This window comes from Monodon monoceros, unplaced genomic scaffold (genome assembly GCF_005190385.1).
Source record: "Monodon monoceros isolate NGI ecotype Baffin Bay Population unplaced genomic scaffold, NGI_Narwhal_1 Super_Scaffold_8, whole genome shotgun sequence".
Lineage (NCBI taxonomy): Eukaryota > Metazoa > Chordata > Mammalia > Artiodactyla > Monodontidae > Monodon > Monodon monoceros.
The window spans coordinates 68,019,348-68,040,259 of record NW_021703785.1 but is presented as its reverse complement, the minus strand read 5'-3'; the positions used below and the strand labels follow the sequence as shown (position 1 = coordinate 68,040,259).

Below are 20,912 nucleotides of genomic sequence, written 5' to 3'. Positions count from 1 at the left end.
AAAATAAGCCACCTCAACCACAAAGTTGCCCATGTCAGTCCACAGGCTCCCCACCAGTGACAGGATAAAGTCTAGGCTCCATACAAACCTGCAAGTTCCACTACAAGAACTCATGTGAACCTTTTACTCCTACTCTGGGCTCATTCGTATCATTCCTCATCCACACTGTGCTCCAGCAGTACTGAACTACAGGTAGCTCCCCGCAGGTTCTTTAATTCTCAGAACTGCTTTCCTCTGCCCTCTGCCTGTAATGCCCCTTGTCTCATCTTTGCTCTTTTCATACTTTATGCAAGTCTCTGTCATAACACTTGACCATTATAATACAAAACTGATCTATTTGTTGTCTTTGTTTCCCATTAGACAGAAAACTCAAGATCAGAGACCAGTTCTTATTCTTTTTTTTGTATCACAGTATTTAATAACCTGACATACAGTTAACATTCAATAAATGTCTGACAAAGTGAACTGCGGAATTCGGACCATGTTTTCCATACTTAGCACTGCTATCTTAGTTCAACCTTTTATTTCTCATTTGAAGCAATGCAAAGAATTTCTTGTCTCTAATATCTCTTTTATCCTTACCACCCCTTAAAGAGCCGACCTGTCTTCCTGAAACACAAATATCTTACCTTACATATCCTAGATTCAAAACCTCTGGGCTTCTCACTACATAAGAACAAAATCTAATCTCTTTAACAAGGAACACAGGTCTTTCAGTCTACCTCTCTGCCTTATTTATCTTTACGCTCCTGAACTCTTGCTAATTTTCATAAGTCACCTCCTGTACTAAGCCTTTCTTGGATTTCTGCTGGGAGAATTAGTTGCTTGCTCCTCTCTGTTCCCATAGTACATTTTTTATTCTGATATTATAATACTTACTAAAAGTTATTATAACTTTGTCTGCCTTACCCATTTGAGTTCAAGGGCAAGGACTGAATCATACTCATCTTTGTATATCTTGGGACCTAGAACTGCATCTGACGTACAGTAAGCACTCAATATGTACAAACATTTAAAAATAAATTAATGAACAGAATGGCTAGAAAAAATGAGATGAACCTCTTAAACGGCTTATTGAGTATCATACTGTCATACTGAGAATACATACCGAGTAAAATCATATTAGATCACTATTTTACAAACTGTAGGTCATGATCCATTATGAAAAGAATTCAAATAATTGAAAACCTCAGAGGGCATCACATACAGTAGGGGTGGGTACTAGTTCACACAATTTTGTTTCAGTTGCTTGTATGTATGTGTTTGTGTACTAGTTGACATGTAAAATGCTTTTGCCACTGAGGAGTGTGGTTTTAAAAATCAGCTTGGAAAACACTGCATGTGATCATTTCTTAGTTTAGTATAACTTATTATTTTTTTAATGACCTCAACTATAATATAATGCCCATGACAGAGTTTGGGGAACATTCAGTGAGATGTGAAAATATGTTAGGCAGACTGGGTTCATAGCATAGCTCACAGTGATACCTTATAAAACTTTCCCTAAACAAATCTACTGTATCTATTTAATTCAATTACGACCTTTTACATATTTCAATGTTATATGTGGCAGTATAAGAAGAGATATTTCAGTAATCTTGTTAAAATCCTTAGATATCACAGGATATTTGGAATCAGCTTGGGTTCATGTTTGGACATTAGCTTTGGCTTGTTTTATTTATCAATTCATCCACTGATTCAAGTTAACTGAATCTGTAAGAGAGTAATTTACAAACAATATCAATTTATTGATTTATAATAGGAAATACTAATTCAGCCACAAAGATTTATTAAGTATCTTCTCCATGCCAGGGAGTGAGCTATATATGCAGGAAAGCAGATGCCAATTGTTTATATTAGGCATCTTTTCCTAGTAGAAGGATACTCTCAGGAGACATGGCTTAGCACTACACCTTGCACCTAACAGACATCAACAACTATTAGTTGAAAAAATTAGAGGCTAGAATGACATCCAGAGGCAAGAAAGAGGGTAAAGCTGGAGAGACAATAGTAGGTTTTTATCTATTTCCCATTTTTTCCATTACCACTGGTCATCATCATTGAGACACCCTTTCCCTAGAAGCCACTGGCTACATGAAGACATTCTTCCTCTTCAGCATTTCTACTGTAGATAATGCAGACTTATAGCTGTGTGTCTACCTGCCTTTTACAAAAAAAAAATTTTTTTAAACAAATGCGAGAGAATCAAATCCAAAAACTGAATCTTATAATTTAGATTACTTAAAGAAGTAGATATATGGTGGCTCCTTCTAATCATATTCCATAAATAGCACAGCCCAGCTTTGATGAGAGCCGAACAGTGTAACAAGTTTGTCCTTCAAAGGCCTAGAGAAGGGTTTAGCAAACAATGGCTCATGGGCCAAATCTTGCCTGCTATTTTTGTAAAGTTTTATTAGAACACAGCCATTCCCACTCATTTTTGTATTGCCAATGACTATTTTCACATTACAAGAGCAGAGCTGGGTAGTTACGGCCCACAAAGACTAAAATATTTATAACCTAACCCTGTATTAGTCAGCTTGGGCCGCTTTAACAAAATACTACCATAAACTGGATGGCTTATAAACAACAGAAAATTTACTTCTCACACTTCTGGAGGCTGGAAGCCTAAGATCAGGGTGCCAGCCCAGCTGGGCTCTGGTGAGAGCCCTCTTCCCTGCTGCAGGCTGCTGACTTCTTGCTGTATCCTCACACTGTGGAGAGCAGAGAGAGGGAGCAAGCTCTCTTTGACCCTTACAAGGACACTAATCCCATTCATGAGAGCTCGACCCTCATAACCTCATCTAATCCTAATTACTTTCCGAAGGCCCTACCTCCTAATTACATCATGTGCGGGTAGGGTTTCAACATATGTATTTGGGGGATACAAACACTCAGTCCGTAACAGATCCTTTACAGGTAGTTTGCTGATGCTTAGAGAGTACAAGTACTCTATGTCGCTGACTAAGAGCATAGCTACATGTCTTAGAAACCAGACAAGCAGGTGATAAGGTTAATAATCTATAATGGAAATTGAGGTTCCTAATCAGGACTCCTGCTTTGATATAAGGCCACCTTAACGAGGAGGGAGACACCTGTAGACAAAGTCAGAATTTTCTGCAGGAAGAAGTTCTGAGTTCATTTCAACATGTGAACAAGTGCTCAGTTATGTATTTAACCTGTTAACCATGCTTCTATAGGTGGTTCTCCCTGGCAAAGACTGCTTTTTTCAATAAGCCCCAAGACCTTCTGGGAAGGTAGGAGAGATGAGAGAAAAAGTGTTTCAGGACTTTCTGAAGGGAGCGTTTTATGATTTTCAACAGAATTACCATATCATGCCAGAACAAATGGGCATCAAAGCTGGAGCCAACAACAAGAGGGTAGAGTATAACAAGACGTAAGTAAGAGAAGTAGGGTAGTTTAGAATTATGGAGTTTGATGTGGTATGCTTCAAAAAAATTGTTTGAAAAATACATTATTTTTTAAGTAGAAAGAAAATTAATTTTATGGTACCATTTAGGTGGTGAAAAAAACACACAAACCAAAATGGGAAGAAGTGATGAAGAATTACTATCCAAGAAGGAAGGGAAATAACTGCTTAAATCAACGTGTACATCTGTTATCTGACACGGCTCCATATCAGGACAGGTACTTAGAAGTGTTTCTGCTGAACAGGATGATCCTCTTTTCCTTACACCCCACGTCCGATCCACCCTCAATCTACCCATTCTCCACCATCTCCGCTGTTAAGACTGAGTCTGAACTGTTGCAATGCCTCACTCGGACTGCAGATGCCTCATGTTCCACACAGCATTCAGACTGATCTTCCTAAGCACAAATCTAATCATGCTCCTTCCCTGATCAAAACCTTTCAATGGATTCCTATTAAGGAAAAAACCCAAATCCAAGTTCCTCACCCTCCTAGTCAATAAAACTAATAATCCCAACTAGCTCTCTGAACATTTCCTACCATTCTATTCCTAGATGACTCCAGATTCCAGTCACACTAGCCTTACCTTCCCGCTGCCAGCCAAATATAATCTTGCCTCAACATGTTTACACTTGCTCTTTTCTCTGACTATAACCTCCTGCACCCATTATTCAGTCTTTTTTAAAAATATATTTATTATTTATTTATTTTGGCTGCGCCGGGTCTTAGTTGCGGTATGTATGTATTTTTTAATTTTTTATTGATTGATTGATTGCGGTACTCGCGGGCCTTTCACTGTTGTGGCCTCTCCCGTTGCAGAGCACAGGCTCCAGACGTGCAGGCTCAGCGGCCATGGCTCACAGGCCCAGTCGCTCCATGGCATGTGGGATCCTCCTGGACCGGGGCACGAACCCGTGTCCCCTGCATCGGCAGGCAGACTCTCAACCACTGCGCCACCAGGGAAGCCTGGGATCATTTTTTTAGTTGCAGCACGCAGACTTCTTAGTTGCGGCATTCGAACTCTTAGTTGCAGCATGCATGCGGGATCTAGTTCCCTGACCAGGGATTGAACCTGGGCCCCCTGCATTGGGAGCACAGAGTCCTACCCACTGGGCCACCAGGGACATCCCCCTTTATTCAGTCTTAATTCAAGGTTACCTCAAAGAGGCTTTTCTTGACCACCCAGCAAAAGTAGTTATCGCAGTCACTCTACTACATTTTCCTCACAGTACTTGCTAACACTAAGCTAAGTACTAAGTAGTACTATACTTGGTACTTAGCACTTACTACTATACTAAATAGTATGTGCTTGTTGTCTTCCCCCCACCTCCTAAAATGTAAGCATTCCTTGAGGGCAGACACCATTTCACTCCTGTATCACTGATACCTAGGACAGTGCCTGGAACATAGCAGTGCTTAATAAAATTTTGTTTACTGACTAGCTACAAAACATTCTACTTAGATCATCTCATTTTCTCAGCAAAACACATATGCTTTGAAATGTAATTAATCAAACGTTATTTTGCAGGTATTTTCTAATTATTTAAATAAAATATTTACTATTTTGGTCAACCAGAGGCATTATATTGGAAAGTGTTTTAGCAACTGGATAGCCTCAAAAATGCTTACATTAATACCAAGTTTGCAATGATGGAAACATCTGATATGTGCACTGTCCAGTAAGGTAACTACTTGTCACATGTGGCTGCTGAGTATTTTATATGTGGCCACTGCAGCAAGAACTAGATTTTTAATTTCATTTTAATGACTTTAAAGTTAAATTTAAATGGCTACATGCAAGTACTGGCTATCAGACCACACAATGCAACTCTAATTGTGAAAGTTAGATGTGAGCAAGGAAATGACAGACTGTTAAATGTTGTTAGAAGATGAAATGCAAGGTGGACTGGGGCAGAAGCCATATTACAAAGAAACCCATTTTAAGGTTGAATAATAAAAAATTTCCAATATTCAACCAGTTTTGATTTTAAAAAGAAACACCTGGCAATTTTATATACTATACTGTGCTATGAAATTTAAAACATTTTGTATTCTGCTAAGCTCTGTGCAAAGCAACAGGGATTTTAAGATTTAAGACAACCCAGTCGATTCTAAATCATTATTAACAGTATAAATAAGAAATAACCTCTACATAATCTACATTCCATTTATCATCAGATTCAGAGCTTACCTTATGTTTCACAATACTGTCCTACTGTAGGCAGCCGAACAACTAAGGTAGTTTGAAAGGTCCATTACATTTATACACTAAAGTTAACGGCATTTAAACTGCACAGGTGAAAAGCATCTGTGTTCTTTTCCTCTCAATTTTAAGAGAAGACAAATTGTCAAAATTAGCTTATTTGAATGTCATATCAGAGAATTATTTTGATTAAAATACATACTTATCAATAAAATATTTCTCTTTCGTCAGTATTTACCAACACAGGAGCAAGGACATATATACAGTGACTTGAAAAAAAAATCTTTCCCAATCTTATATTAGATTTTCGGATCTTCTTGAATTCCTTTCTGTTCTCTAGGTGCCTTTTAAAATCTCATTTCTGACAATATAAAATCATAGTTCCTCTGCTTTAGCCTGGTATTTGGTTACTGTATTAACAAAATATAATATAGAATTTAGAATAGATATTACATTTTATTTTTATATTGAGAATTACATGAAAATATCAATCTTTCATGTGATATAATTTTAGTTAAAGATAAAGAACATCTTCTACAATAGTACAACCATATCCATTCCCCTATGTTATATTTGGGAAAAAAAGAAATGATCTTTAGTGGCACTCTTATTAGAAATTATCCCAGTTTCAGCATATTAGCATTTTATTTCCAAGTTTAAATTACAGTATTTTAGGCAGTCATGTATAATGACATTTCCCTACACCAGAATCACAAAGTTGAGTGGCTGAGAATATATTAGTCTTCAGATGAAATGAACTGCCTAGGACACTGCCACATGGAAGGAGTCAGGAACAAAGCCATAACTATGATCACAGCATCAGAAGATTCAAAGTTGTTTTATCTTCAGCTTTTAAGAACATTTTTCACCTTAAAAGTTTTAAGCCTTTGCCTGTGATACTGTTGGGAATGATGCATACAAAAATAATAGCCTTTAGTGCTATTATTTTTTTAAAAAAATGAATTCCTAGGCATTTTATATAGTACAAAACAACTGCAACAATCCAAGATTTTAAGCATTAAAAGAAATAAACTCTTATCGCCCAGTCTCTTAAAGGGATTACCTGCACTAAATTATTCAACTTGATCTTGTCATTTTTAATACACAATAGGTAAAAATGCCAAACAACAGCAAGATAAGTTTTTCTAGCAGGTGGATGCGACTCTTACAGGAACAACAGGAATTTCCTTTTGGGCAGAAAAGAGCATTTAGGCTTTCGCTCTCCAGTGTGGTTACAACTATTCCCAGGCAGAGGCTCCTCCTGACCTCTGTGGCATGTCGGCCTCTGTGATTGTTTTTTAATATACAGCAGGGCACACGAAGTCTGTTATGTTCTTCTTTGTATTCCCAGGATCCACGCCAGTGTCTGGCAGATAATAAGAATTTAATAATGTCTGTTAAATAAATTTAGCAATAGTTGGAAGAAAATCCTTTGCTTCCACAGAAAGATACCACTGGCTTTCTGGGGAGGCAAGTTCATGATGAAGCTAGATGAAACCACCTAAGGTCACCCCAATGCCAAGACACTGATTGACTTTTAAAAATCCAGTTGTTGAGTCAACCAATACTATTTACAGTAACGTGAAAGATAGAAAACTCTTATTCTAAACATTTTCTAAGATTCTACAACATGTTTTGGTTTTCCATTTCAGCTTCTAATAATTCCTTTGAACTAAGTTTGACCTAAATGTTGCTTTAAATTGATCCTTTGAATGGAATATTGTTTTCTCACTTTAGAAAATTTAAAAGGATACTGAATCTAATTCACAAGGAAACACCAGAAAACCCAAAATGAGGAGCATTCTTCTAAAAAAAGAGGAGGAAGAACAGAATGTTCTTCCAGAATGTCAATGCCATAAAAGACAAAGTCTATGGAAATGTTACAGGTTAAAAGAGACTAAAGGTACACAACTAAATGCATAACCCCATACTCAATCCTGTACTGGGAAGGGGCAAAATGGCATAAAGGACATTACTGAATCAACTGACAAAACTGGAATACCAACAGTAAAGTATCAATGTTAAACTTACTGAAGTTTGTTAACTGTACTTCTCAGGAATTAACACACTTAAGAATTTAGGAATGTAGGGCTATGATGTATGTAAGTTACCCTTGAATGACTCAGAAAAGATACAGTGTGTGTAGATACATGCATGTATGTATCTACAAACACATGCTCTGAGAGAGAGCGAGCACACAGGAGTATAAATGATAAAGCAAATGAGACAAAAAATCTTAATAGACAAATCTAGGTAAAAGGTATATAGGTATTCTTCTTGTTGTTTCTTTCAACTTACCAACTTATAAGTTTTGAAATTACTTTCAAATGAATAAAAACAGGTAATCAAAAAAGGACATTCTTTTTTCTCAGTAAATTCTTTAGAGGTGGCCAACTCCAACAGTTCATCCTGGTTCTGCTGTGAGTCTTTTCCCCCATTTGTTTAGACACTTGTTAAAATGTTAATTCTCATACAAATAATTGTTTTTGTTTTATTTACATTGTTCAAACATTCTAACTCCTTCTGCATTTACTTTCAAATAAAATAGCAGAGGTAATTTACAACCTTTTCAAACAGAAGCAATAGGTGCAACCCAGTTGTTCTAGGCTTTATATAAGTTAATCATATACAATTAAAAATATTTTCAGAGCACTGTAATAACCTCTGTAAGGCCTACAAAAGTGAGTTTAAGACCCAAACTCTGCCCTTCGGTAGATAAAAATCCAGCGGGAGATAAAGATATAAACTATGATCTGAAAAAAGGGGCAGAATCAACAAAGGTGGTATTTCTATTGTTGCATAACATATTTCCCCCAAACTTGTTAGCCTAAAACAATAAACATTTATTATTTCATAAAGTCTCTGTGGCCAAGAATCCAGGAGGGCTTAGCTGGTTGAGCTGCAGACAAGATGTGGGCTGGGCCTCCAGTCCTTCTAGGGCTTGACTAGGGCTGCAAGATCAACTTCCCAGGTGGCTCCCTCGCATGCCAGGCAAGTTCGTGCTGGCTGTTGGGAGGAGGCCTGAGCTCCGCATCACATGGGCTTCTCCACAGGGCTGCTCTAGTGCACGCGTGACATGGCAGCTGGCCTCCCTGAGAGTGAGTGATTCACTCACTCGCAGGGAGGCCAGAGAGCACGATGGAAGCCACAACGTCTTCTATGACCTAGCTTCAGAAGTCACACGCTGTCATTTCCACAATATCCTACTGGTTACACAGGTCAATCCTACTTAGTGCAGGACGGGACTTCACAAGGGCATGAATAACAAGGGGCAGGAATCACCAGGGGCCATCTTGGGAGCTGACTACCACAAAAGATAGAAAATACCAAGGGAGTGCCAAGAAGGTGCAAATAACTCCATTCCTTGGGCTGCCAGTGATTAAAAAAAAAAATTAGGTCATCTCTGTGGTATAACCTTTTAAATTTAGTTCTTCACTCAGAAAGTAAGCCAGTAATTGTAACAGAGAATACAACAGCCTGGCAATGTTCCTCCCTCTTTTAACCACGCATACACTAGAATGTATCCAAAGAGAGCTTTACAGTTTTTTATAATCAGATACTGGGGCCCCACGACTTACACCCATATGTACTACTTCAGGTGGGCACATAAGTCTCAGTCCGTACAGAGGTGTGCCGTACACTCCTTAATATCAAGTTAAGTGTAGAATTGCCCCTAACCAGTAAATACCTCAAACACAAGAGTCTTATCACATTCACATTCACATAATTACAGAATCCTTGAATTACAAGGGATTTTAGAAAACCTCATCCCTTCTTTTAAAGAAGCAGGAATGAAAACTTTAGGCAACACAGATCCAGACCAATGCACATGCCCACAATGTTCCAACAACCACTACCTAGTGTATACTCAACACGTATGCTTAAATTCTCTCTAGCAACAACAGACCTTCAGCAAATTCTTTCTCAACTAAATGTACTAAGATGGTTTCAACCCAAAATAATGCATGATGTACTTGTGTTTCTAATGGAAATGATGGATTAAATTCTTATCCACTTATAATTTATTGTTCTTCTGTGATTAGTGGAAGGCACATAAAAGATGAGTGGAATAATGCAGCCAGCATAAACAAGTACTGTACTTGATATGAACCTCATTACTCTATAATCAATTGTGTATTATGGCATAAAGCATGTAGGTGAACAACTACTGGACCAGTCAGAGGACCTTCATTTTAATATCAGTTCCGCTCCTAGATAGCTGTAGGAGGTGAATGACTTCTTTATACTTTCTTGGCCTCTGTGTTATTTGTAAAACAAAGGCTTGGGTTGAATTGTGTCCTCTAAAAAGATTCACAGTACCTGTGAACACAACCTTATTTGGAAATTGAATCTCAGCAGTTGATAAATTAAGATGAAGTCATTTAGGGTGTGACTGTGTCCATATGAAAGGGGGAAATTTGGACACAGAGTCAGAAATGCACACAGGGAAAATGCCATGTGTACATGAAAACAGAATTTGGGGTGATAACGTGTATAAGCCAAGGAACACAGAAGTCTGCGGGTGAACAACCGAAAGCTAGGATGGAACAGATTCTTCCTGACAGTCCTCACAGTGAGCCAACCATGTGACACCTTGATCCTGGACTTCTAGCCACCAGAACTGTGACACAATAAATTTCTGTTGTTTAAGCCATCTGGGTTTTGGTACTTCGTTACAGCACCCCTAGCAAACTAATACAGAAGAGACGATCTCTTAACATTCCAGAAGGTCTAAAATTGAGTAATTCTATGAAATACTACAGATGTTCAGGAAGATTTCTCATATTCAATTGTTTACAGTATACCACCAGTCTTTCAACAGAAAACAGAAAAGATCCTCTGTAACTATATTCAAGGGATGGCAAACTTCTTCTACAGAGTCAGATAGTAAATATTTTAGGCTTTGTAGGACATATAAGATCTCTGTCACATATTATTTTTTTTAAACTCTTTAAAAATGTAAAAATCACTTAGTCCAAGGGCCATACAAAAACAGGCCTCATTCCACATTTGACCCACGGGGAAAGTCTGCTCACCCACGATGTGTAGGGCTAACAAGCCTCTTTTTCCTTAGGTTCCTTTTCCTCATAGTTCCAAGCCCAGGGAAACGATTTCACATTCTTTTCACAACTAGATGGAAGATGTTTTACACTAGATAAGGCATGCTTCCAAAGTTCTTAGAGCTAGCTGTCCCTTCTTGACTATTATAACTATTACACTATAATAGTCCAGAACTAGCAGCTTTCCCCATTTCTCCTTCAGTTACTCTCCATTAAGAAGGAGGCATGCACATGCAAATTACTTGTGACTGTCAACTACACACTCTCAGAAGCACTAGTACCCCCATGCTATTTCCAGGGACATTCCCAAGAATACCCCAAGGATATGCTGCTTTCACATCTCACAAAATGATTAACATCTAGAGGTTTAAACAGTTAAGGTACTTTTCATAATCACCAGGTACTGTGGATCTGATAGCAGGGCTAAGTATATAGAAAGCTAGACAAGGGCCAGAGACTTAAAGTTTCAAGGTGATGCCACAGGCTATTACTGTTGCTTTTCCTTCTCTTTTTCTAAATTGGGCCACTGCTGTTTTCTCACTAAAGGGGCTGGTTTCTGTAAAGTGAATAACTAGTACCTAGCATAAAATAGGTGCTCCATAAATGTTAAAGCCCTCTCTCCTTAACTGGGCTACTCATGTGTTTTACAAAGTGAAGACAGAAAAACAAGATGGATGATTTTCCTGTTGCTTAGGAAAAATAACTAAAGCTTGTTTAGAGAATATACCTGAAAATGCAAGGTGAAAGAAGCCAGCTTTCTGGTATGCATGCATGTTGGAATGGCTCAGGGTGATGTAGGGTCAGGTGAAAAGGACTGAGAAGTGGAAGGAAAAGGGGTTACCATGGCCATAGTGGTAAAATAAAGGAAGACACTTCTAACCAAATTTATTTCAAATACCACATCATATAACTTAATTGATTACTTATTAAGAAAAGATTCCTATAACCCATTCCTGATTTGTTCTCCTATAACAAAATTTTCGGTTTTGAAAAAACAACAAATATTAAACAGCATCTATAAGGGTGGAAAATGGGCCCTGTATTAGTTTGCTTGGGCTGCCATAACAGAATACCAAAGACTGAGTGGTTTACACATCAGTGATTTCTTTCCTCACAGTTGGAAGCTGGAAGTCCAAGACTAAGGTGTTACCAGGTTGGTTTCTTCTGAGGCTTTTTTCCTTGGTTTACAGATGGTTGTTTTCTCACTGGGTCCTCATGTGGTCTTCCCTCTCTACATGGTACATCTGTGTCCTGATCTCCTCCTCTTATAAGAACACCAGTCATAATGGGTTAGGACCCACCCTAAAGATTTCATTTTAACTTAATCACGCCTTTAAAGAACTTATCTCCACATACAGTCATATTCTCAGGTACTGGAGGTTAAAGCTTCAACATATGAATTTTGGTGGGGGGGGGGCACAAATCAGCCCATAACAGGCCCAAACTTTAATTTGTCAGCACTGTAGTTTGCATTTATAGTACAATGACTGCATCTCTATTTATCTACATGTCACATAAGCAAATGAAGTAATACAGCATGATGACCTCAATTTATTAGAAAGCATCTCTTCTTCCTATAGAAACCCAAATCCATAAATTGCACACAAAGTGTGGTGATCTACTTGATAATTTGCCAGGGCTGGCCCACGGTAGTAGGCGGACCACAAGGAGCACCGAAGTTCCCTTTCCGAATCACCGCTTCCTCACTGGCTTGCCATAAAATCTAAAATTCTTATATTTTATTCCTTCACTGGCATTTTGTTTCCTCTGAAAATGTAATATATTAAGTGATCATTAGCCACTAACACCTTAGGGTAGAACAACTAAGTTCGCAGTCTTAAAATAACTAATTCCATCATAATGGAATTTTCTTTATTATGGCTCTGCTATTGGAATGTTAATGACAGTCTTCTTTAATAATAATTCTAGTATAGGTCATTCAAGTTTTTTTTTAAGATAGAGACAAATATCATGTATAAAAACACTTCTTCAACTAATAAAGAAACCTGAGAAGATTAAGAGGAAGGTGATGAATTAACATTTTTGAGTACCTGCTCTGTATCATGTACTCTGCTATGTACCTTAGAAAGCAAATAATTCAATCTTAAAAATAATTCTATATAGTAATATTAACCCCATTTACAGATGAGGAAACAAGCTCAGATAAATTAATATCACAGAGTTTGCTGATAGGTAAGGAGAGATTAAAACCCATGTCTGGTTCTGTGGCTTGCCTGTTGGGTACCTGTGGTCAAACTACTAGTACTGAGCTCCGGTTTCCTCATTTTAAGAAATGAAGGTAATAATGGTACCCTACTTTTTATAGCACTATTATGAAGTTTAAGTGAGTAATGTGCATACATAATAGTGTGGTGGAAAGCAGCAGAAGTGATGTGCAGCTTCTGAGACTAGGCCTAAAAACCTTGTCGCCTTTTGCTCTTGCCCTCTTGGAACACTCCTGCTGCCTTGTTAAAAAGTCCAAGGGAGACTATGAGTGAGGAAAGATGGCTTGGAGACAGAGACAGGCCCAGCTGAGATGCAGCATCCTGGCCTCAGACCCTTCAGCCCCAGGCCAGCTGCCAACTCACAGCAGCTACATGAGTGGACCCAGGTGAGACCAACAGAACTTTAGAGTCACCTATAGAATTAGCAGAAATTAGAAATCATTTTTAAAGTCACAGAGTACAGTAGATGCTAGGGATACTTCTAAGCATCCTACAATGCACAGGACAGCCCACTCCCCCCAAAAGAATTATGGTCCCAAATGTCAATAATGCTGAGGTTGAGAAACTCTGTTATAATGTGTCATAGAATGGTGGCAAGGATTAAGACAGTAGTGGGGAGAGGTGGAGGAGTGCTTAGATTCTGGATATATTTTTAAATATTTTAAAAGTAAAGCTGACTGTATTTGCTGAGGGATTAAATGTATAGTACAAGGGAAAAGGATTCCTATCAAAGATGACACCAAGGTTTCTCATCTGAGCAATTAGAAGAATGAAGTGCTTCGTACTGAGATGAGAAAGGATGTGGGAGTAGCAGGTAGGGAAAAAGTGCTTTGTTTTTATTTGGGAGTGAGAAGTAACTGATGGAATTCAAGCATTCGATTTTGGACATACTAAATTTGAAATATCTATCTACTGGGCGCCAAGTGAATAAATATATCAGGTAGGCAAATGGATATGAGTCTGAAGTTCAGGGGCAAGGTTGGGGCTAGAGAAAACTTGGGACTCTTTAGCATCTGTATAGTATTTAAAGCTACAGAACAGGCTAATATTATTTAGAGAGCAAATGCAAACTGAGAAGAGCTCTGAGCTCTGAGGCGTTCCAATGTTTAAAGAGGAGGAGCCAGTAAAAGATACTAAGAAGATGAAGAAGACAACTTGAGGTAGGAGGAGGAGAGAAGAGAATGATCAACTGTGTCAAATGCTGCTCAGATGTCAAAAGGAAAATGAGGACCAAGAAATGCCCACCAAATCTGGCAACATGGATGCCAACACTGATGTGGAAATGAACAGTTTTGGTGGGGACATAGAAATGAAAATCTGAGTCGCCTGGACTCAAAAGAGTTAATAGTAGAGGAAGGTAGAGATAGTAGCTGTAAATAGTGATCCACTCTCTCCAGGCCTTTGTAAAGCTGAGTAAAGAAACAATAATATCTGGAGGGGATTTTTTTTTCTTCCAACTTCTTGTTCTACATATGCACATACAGAAAAGTTTACAGTATGACAACTCCCCTTACATCCACCCCAGAGATTCAAATTTTTTTTTTCCTGTATATACATATACACATACACACACACACATTTCTGTTATTGAAGATAACTTCACCTCTACATATACTTCAGATATACCTCATTTTAAAAAGGCCTTTCTCCTTCATAACCGTGATAAACATTAACACACCCAGGAAAATAAAAAATATATTCCCAAATATATTCTATAGCCAGGCATACTCAAATTCTCCCAATGTGTTTTACAGCAGTTTTGTTTTTCTTTTTTTCAAACCAGGATTTAATCCAAGGCCATGCATTGCATTTGGTTATCAGGTTTCTTTGGTCTCTCTCAATGACTTTTTAAAAAGACCTGTTTTATAAAATGGATTGGATTGATTCTTTGTTATGACATTTAACTTGTTCTTCTATCCTGGAAGGGAAGTTTTTGAGGGTAGTAAATACATTTATTATTCCTGGCACAATATCCTAAAATTAACATTTCCCAATTTTCTGATATCTCTCTGCAATGCCCTTCAGTTTCAGAAAATTCTCAATTTACCCCAAGATTTTTAAAAAATATTTAACTGCCACCTATTAGTTCTGAAGACTCAACTGAGCAACTTTCAGGGCTTATACACTCTATATTCAGAAAAAATATACTACCATCTTTCATTTACTATAAGAATTCAAGGGAGATCTCATCTTAAAGCTAATCAGTACCCAAACCATACAACATTTTATTGATTAACCACAACAAATTACATTTAGAAAGTAAAATGAATTATCTGGAATTTCTTTCCTGATTAGCAAAATAGTGCCTCCTAATACTTGAGGGTGAAAGCTGCTGTTAAATATGCCTACATGACTGGAAATTATAACAGCCAGATGAGTTCACTGGGCTGGTGCTGGTATGTTCTGTATGCCCTTCTGTCTATGTAGTAAACAGCTTAAATACAGATGAAAAATTTGATTATACTCATATTTGGGCTTCTATAACTGGTCATTCATGTATAAATTCTTTAAACAACTTAATGAACATTCTTTAAGCAACTTAAAATGCAAATCGACCCAACAATTTTTACAGCTATAATTCCAAGGAACATTTAGGTGTTGTCAATTTATCTTAAAACATTTCTGCCATAATCTTCAAATTACTGTCTTTTCCACAGTGTTGGAAAACATTAAAAATAGAATGTTTTATACAAATGAATTTTATACTCTAATTCAATGAACATTTCAAGTTCCCTCTAACTTGCATTGCTATTTTTTTATCTTACAAAACCTGAAATTATTTAGCATTTATATGAGATCTAAATTATGATGAAATAAGTGAGTTCATCTCATATGATGAAATAAATGAGTAAAATAAAATGGTTAATGATTTTTAGTGCCTTGGCATTGGAATCTGAATCAAACCACTGGCGCTTACTTAGAGAGATGGAGACTCCTTTGGGCCTATGGACCATCTCAGGGCGGTAAATGCCCTTCACCAGCCGTCTAGTCCACCTCAACCTGATTACAAACCCTCCCTTGAATAAATCAGAAGCTGATCAGACTTTAAGAAACACCTTCCCTAAGACCAGGATTATTAATTCATATAAAAATCAAAACTGTAGCTATTATTACCTTATAATAAGTCAGCCTGTAGATCACTTGAACTTTCACAGACTATCTGGAAGACCATAATCATACTATGTAAACTTTAGATTTAGACGCAGAGCTAGATGGGAGGGAGGGACCAACCAGCAGCGGAAAATCATCCTCTCAATTTATTCTCCAGCTAGGAAATTATACAGTAATATATACAAAAATACAGTTATTTCACAGAACTACCTTAATACTTTAATAATTTTAATGGGATAGTCAACATTACTGAATTACTTGCTCTCATATGAAGCAACGTGAGGTAACAAAATCAAACTAACGTTATGTATTTGTGGTAGCCGCCTACAAGACGGGCTCCAGTGGGCCCTGTCTCCTGGTACTTACAGCCTGTGTACATCCCTCCCACATTATATCAAGGTGGATCTGTACAACAGAGCGATGGTGTGTCACTTCTAAGGCTATATTATAAAAGACATTGAGGTTTCTGCCGCTCTCTCAGACACTTGCTCTGGGTGAAAGCCAGCTGTCATGTTGTGAGGACACTCAAGCAGCCTTCAGATGAATGCAACCACATGAGAACCTGAATTGGAACCACTCAGCTAAACCACTCCCAGTTTCCTGACCATCAAAAACTATGTGAAATAATAAATGTTTGTCTTTTAAGCTGTTTTGGGGAAATTTCTTACAAAGCAAAGGATAATATACTAATATATACTAATTTGGCTGGTTGAAGTTATAACTCTATAACTTCTCATTTAGGTATTAAAAATCACAGCATGCTGATGCAATGTAAGGTAGTAAAAAAATCCACTAACAAATACCTACTGAGTACCACTGAGGGCAAAAAAGCTCTCTCATACTCCACATGAAACTTCCTCAGGGTAATAGTCACGGCTGACCTCTAACTTCTCATTAACTCCTCCCTAGGTAGGAGGGAGTAACTGGTCTGATGAGAAATTTGAGAGGAGGAATTCTGAGGCTCAGCTACTTCTCCTCTCCTTTCCATTTCACATTTGTCTGACTAAAGAGAGCCATTTGTTCTGGTCTGCTGTCACACAGTAAACGTAGTGGGACAGGCTTTACTCTTGAAGACACTGAAACCCGAGGTTTAAGTCTGAGTGATTCTGGAGCGCAACACTAGGAAGCTCACTGTTGCTGCAAACCTCAGCCGCATTTTGCAAACAACTTTTTCGGTAATTAAACTTACATTTGGGCGGACTCTGGGGGGGTTCACGCCAAGGAGTACTTCCCACAACTTCTGCTGCCCGTGTCCTTGTCCCCACGGTGAGCCACTGCCACCCCCCGCCTCTGCAGGAGACCCTCCAACACTAGCAGGTTTCAGCATCAGAGGAGCCCAGGAGGGGGACCCTCCCGATCCCCAGCTAATGAGACTGGACAATATGCTTTTGGCAGAAGGGGTTTCAGGTCCTGAGAAAGGCATGTAATGAATTCACTCCACACGTGATGAACCTTCCCCGAGAGCAGAGTAGAACACGTCCCATTTCCCCAAGAGATGGAAAGAATGGTGGGCATCATCCATCGAAAGTTTAGTTCCATTCAGATGCAGCTCAAACAAAGCACTTGTGAAGCAGTTATGATTTTAAGATCAAGGTTCCTTGATGCCAGATGAAAAAGTCGTAACTTCAGTAAACAGACCACAGAAATCTTGAATGAATACTTTTACTCACACCTCAGCAACCCCTACCGCAGTGAAGAAGCCGAAGAGGAGCTGGTCAAGAAATGCAGCATCACAGTGTCACAGGTATCCAACTGGTTTGGCAACAAACGAATCAGGTACAAGAAGAATATCGGCAAGTTTCAGGAAGAAGCCCATCTCCACGCTGCAAAGACAGCTGTGACAGCTGCACATGCAGTGGCCGCAGCCGTGCAGAACCACCAGACCAACTCGCCCACCACGCCAAATTCTGGTGGGTACCCTCCGTCATGTGACCAATCAGATGGGGGGATACACTGATGGCCTTGGAGGAAATTCACTGTACAGTCCACATACTTTAAACGCTAATGGAGGCTGGCAGGACGCAACAACTCCATCTTCTGTGACTTCTCCTACAGAAGGCCCAGGAAGTGTGCACTCTGATACCGCTAACTAATCTCTGGCAACACCTTTCCCTGAGCTGACATGCCTTGATAAGTGCATTCAGAGTAACAGGAGGAAAAGGAAAGCGTTTTTGTAGCCCACCATCTACAGCTTTACTGTAAAACCTTGTCTTAATTAGAGAACTTGGTGAATCTGTTTTTTAAGGAATCATAATCATTTGAATTTATACTTAAAAACACACAATGTTAAAAAAGCCCTTTAACCAATTAGGCCAAGATTTAACACTGTTGACAGTCCTATAGCTATTTTATTATAATTTATTACCAATATTTTACATTAATGGTTTCTCACTTGCCAATTACTTGGCCTTAAGGGTAAAAAGTACAATATATGCTAAACCTCAGTTGCTAAAGCAGATACAAAGACTCACCTCACCTAAATGGAACTTCTTGCATATTTCCACTGCAGACTTTGATTGTCCTTCTTTCATATCACTAATGGAGTTGGAATAAAGGAGCTGTTTGGCTACCTGTTAATGATGGTTGTGTTTAAGAATCTTCCTCGTCACACTTGGGTTTCGATCTCTTATGTTATAATTAGATCAGAGACTGGTAGCATCTTTTCTCTCTCTGAAAGCACCAGTGCCCAGAGTCTGCTCGGAAATTAAATTATGGATCCAGACTGTTTTGAGAGCTGAAGATACTTGCTGCTGATAGAGGTGACCACGAGATCCGTCTGGGGTTTTATGGTGTGCACTGGGTGCTGCACAGACTTGTCAAGGTTTGCTACGTCCTCTGGGCATTCACGAAGGCCCTGCTCTCTGGAGTGCTGTATATAGTGTAGCAAAAGAGTATTTATACATCTCACCAATCAAAACACAGCTTTATTACCTCATGCGAACTCATACAAACCAACAGAATTTCAACATGTTCTGTAGCTTAGAGTGCTTACTTACTACCTCTGAACAATACTCACGCTGTAGTTTGTCTCTTTCTTATCTTTTTGCATCTTGCAATTAACTCTTTGTTTCCCTTAATAAAATGTAATGTACATTGTAATCTTTTAAAAGAAAAATCAGGGTTGCATTTGCAACTTTAAAAAAACTGCGAGTGGTCTTCCCTGGTGGCGCAGTGGTTGAGAGTCCGCCTGCCGATGCAGGGGATACGGGTTCGTGCCCCGGTCCGGGAAGATCCCCCATGCCGCGGAGCGGCTGGGCCCGTGAGCCATGGCCGCTGAGCCTGCGCCCCGCAATGGGAGAGGCCACAACAGTGAGAGGCCCGCGTACCGCAAAAACAAAAAACAAAACAAAACAAAAAAACCTGCGAGTGGAAACATTGGGTCTTAAATTAACACAGGATCAGTAAAACTGTTGTAAGTAAATAAATAAAATAAACCTACATTTGAATCTTCATCTATCTGACTTCTGTGTCCTATTTCTAAACTGGATCCAAACTTCAGTTGGGAAAAGAAAAAAAAAGGGGGGGCAACTTATCAACCTTTAAACTAAGTACAAAGTACTATTATGGGTATTTTGTGCCCTTGTGGAGTTTACGGCCTATTTGGGTATGAACTAGAACACCTGAAGGGTTACATAATAATATAAGAATTATCTAACAAATATAAACTATAAGAAGCACATAATTACTACCAAATATGTGGGAAATTATGATCACCTTTGAGAATCAGAAAATCTGAAGGAGAAAGGTAAAACACAGATGCCCTGACCTCCCCCCATGCCAAACCCATGAAATCAGGAATGGGACCCAAGCAATTGCATTTTTAATAAGTTCTCAATACAATGCTGACCCATACTAATCTATCAATAAGAACCCAAGATATACAAAGCAAGTGCAATAACTCTGGAAAAAAGGAGCATGCTATAACCTAGCAAAGGAAAGATTATAGCAAACAAAACTTGAAGCAAACTTTAAATGATATGCAGGATTTAGACGAGGTGGAAGAGTATGAGGGGAAAACAACACTTGCTGAGGGCTTATTAACAGCAGACACTTTTCTACATATCACCTCATTTAAGACAATTTCATTTCATATATGGAAAAACTGAGGCTCAGACAGATTAAATAATTTGCCTGAGGTCACAAAACTAGTTAAATGACAGAATGGGATTAGTAGATATTTTCATTTTAAAGATGAAATTGAGCCTCAGGGAGATAAAATATTTTGTCAGAAGTAACAAAACTGAAAAGTGGCAGAACTGTGATTTATAAGTGGCCAAGCTGAAATCAGGTCTGTGAATCTAAAGGCTATGCTTCCTTTTTTTTAATAAGGGGGGAAGGAGAAGATCTACATTGCTTAGGAAAACACACAAAAGAAGGAAAGCAAAAGCAAACTTAACAAAAGAAATATTAGACCATTACAAAACAGATACATCTTAACTTGTGATGCAGCCAGAGACCATACATTAAAGGCCACCAATGGCTTAAAAAGCACTCAAAAAATAATTGTTTAATCGTTATGGTTTTGTGTCAATTATTTAGTTTACTAAATAATTACTAACTGCCATCAGCAGTCAGTCAGGATCCAACTGTTACATTGAAGGGATGATGGAGCAACTAGTTGGAAAGCACCAACCTAGTCAAAACAGTCAAATTAATTTTATGATTGGCCTCAATTTTAGAATTGTAATGTTAAGGCCAGAGTAATTTTATTTATAACTGAAATTTTTTAAGATTGCTTTATGACAACGTTTTATAAGATTCTGTGGTCAATATTACTATTTTAAGAACTTTTAAAAAAGCGAAACTAAACATTTATTGTCTCTATTCTCCATGTATAGGGACTTCAGTTCTACTTTTCTATCTACAAGACCAAAATCAAAATT

The 20,912-nt window shown here is 38.3% G+C and overlaps 1 pseudogene; it reads left to right on the top strand.

Annotated features, from left to right (window-relative positions):
• Positions 1 to 17,141: 17,141 nt before the first annotated feature.
• On the top strand, positions 17,142 to 19,258 carry LOC114888342 (annotated as a pseudogene).
• Positions 19,259 to 20,912: the final 1,654 nt, after the last annotated feature.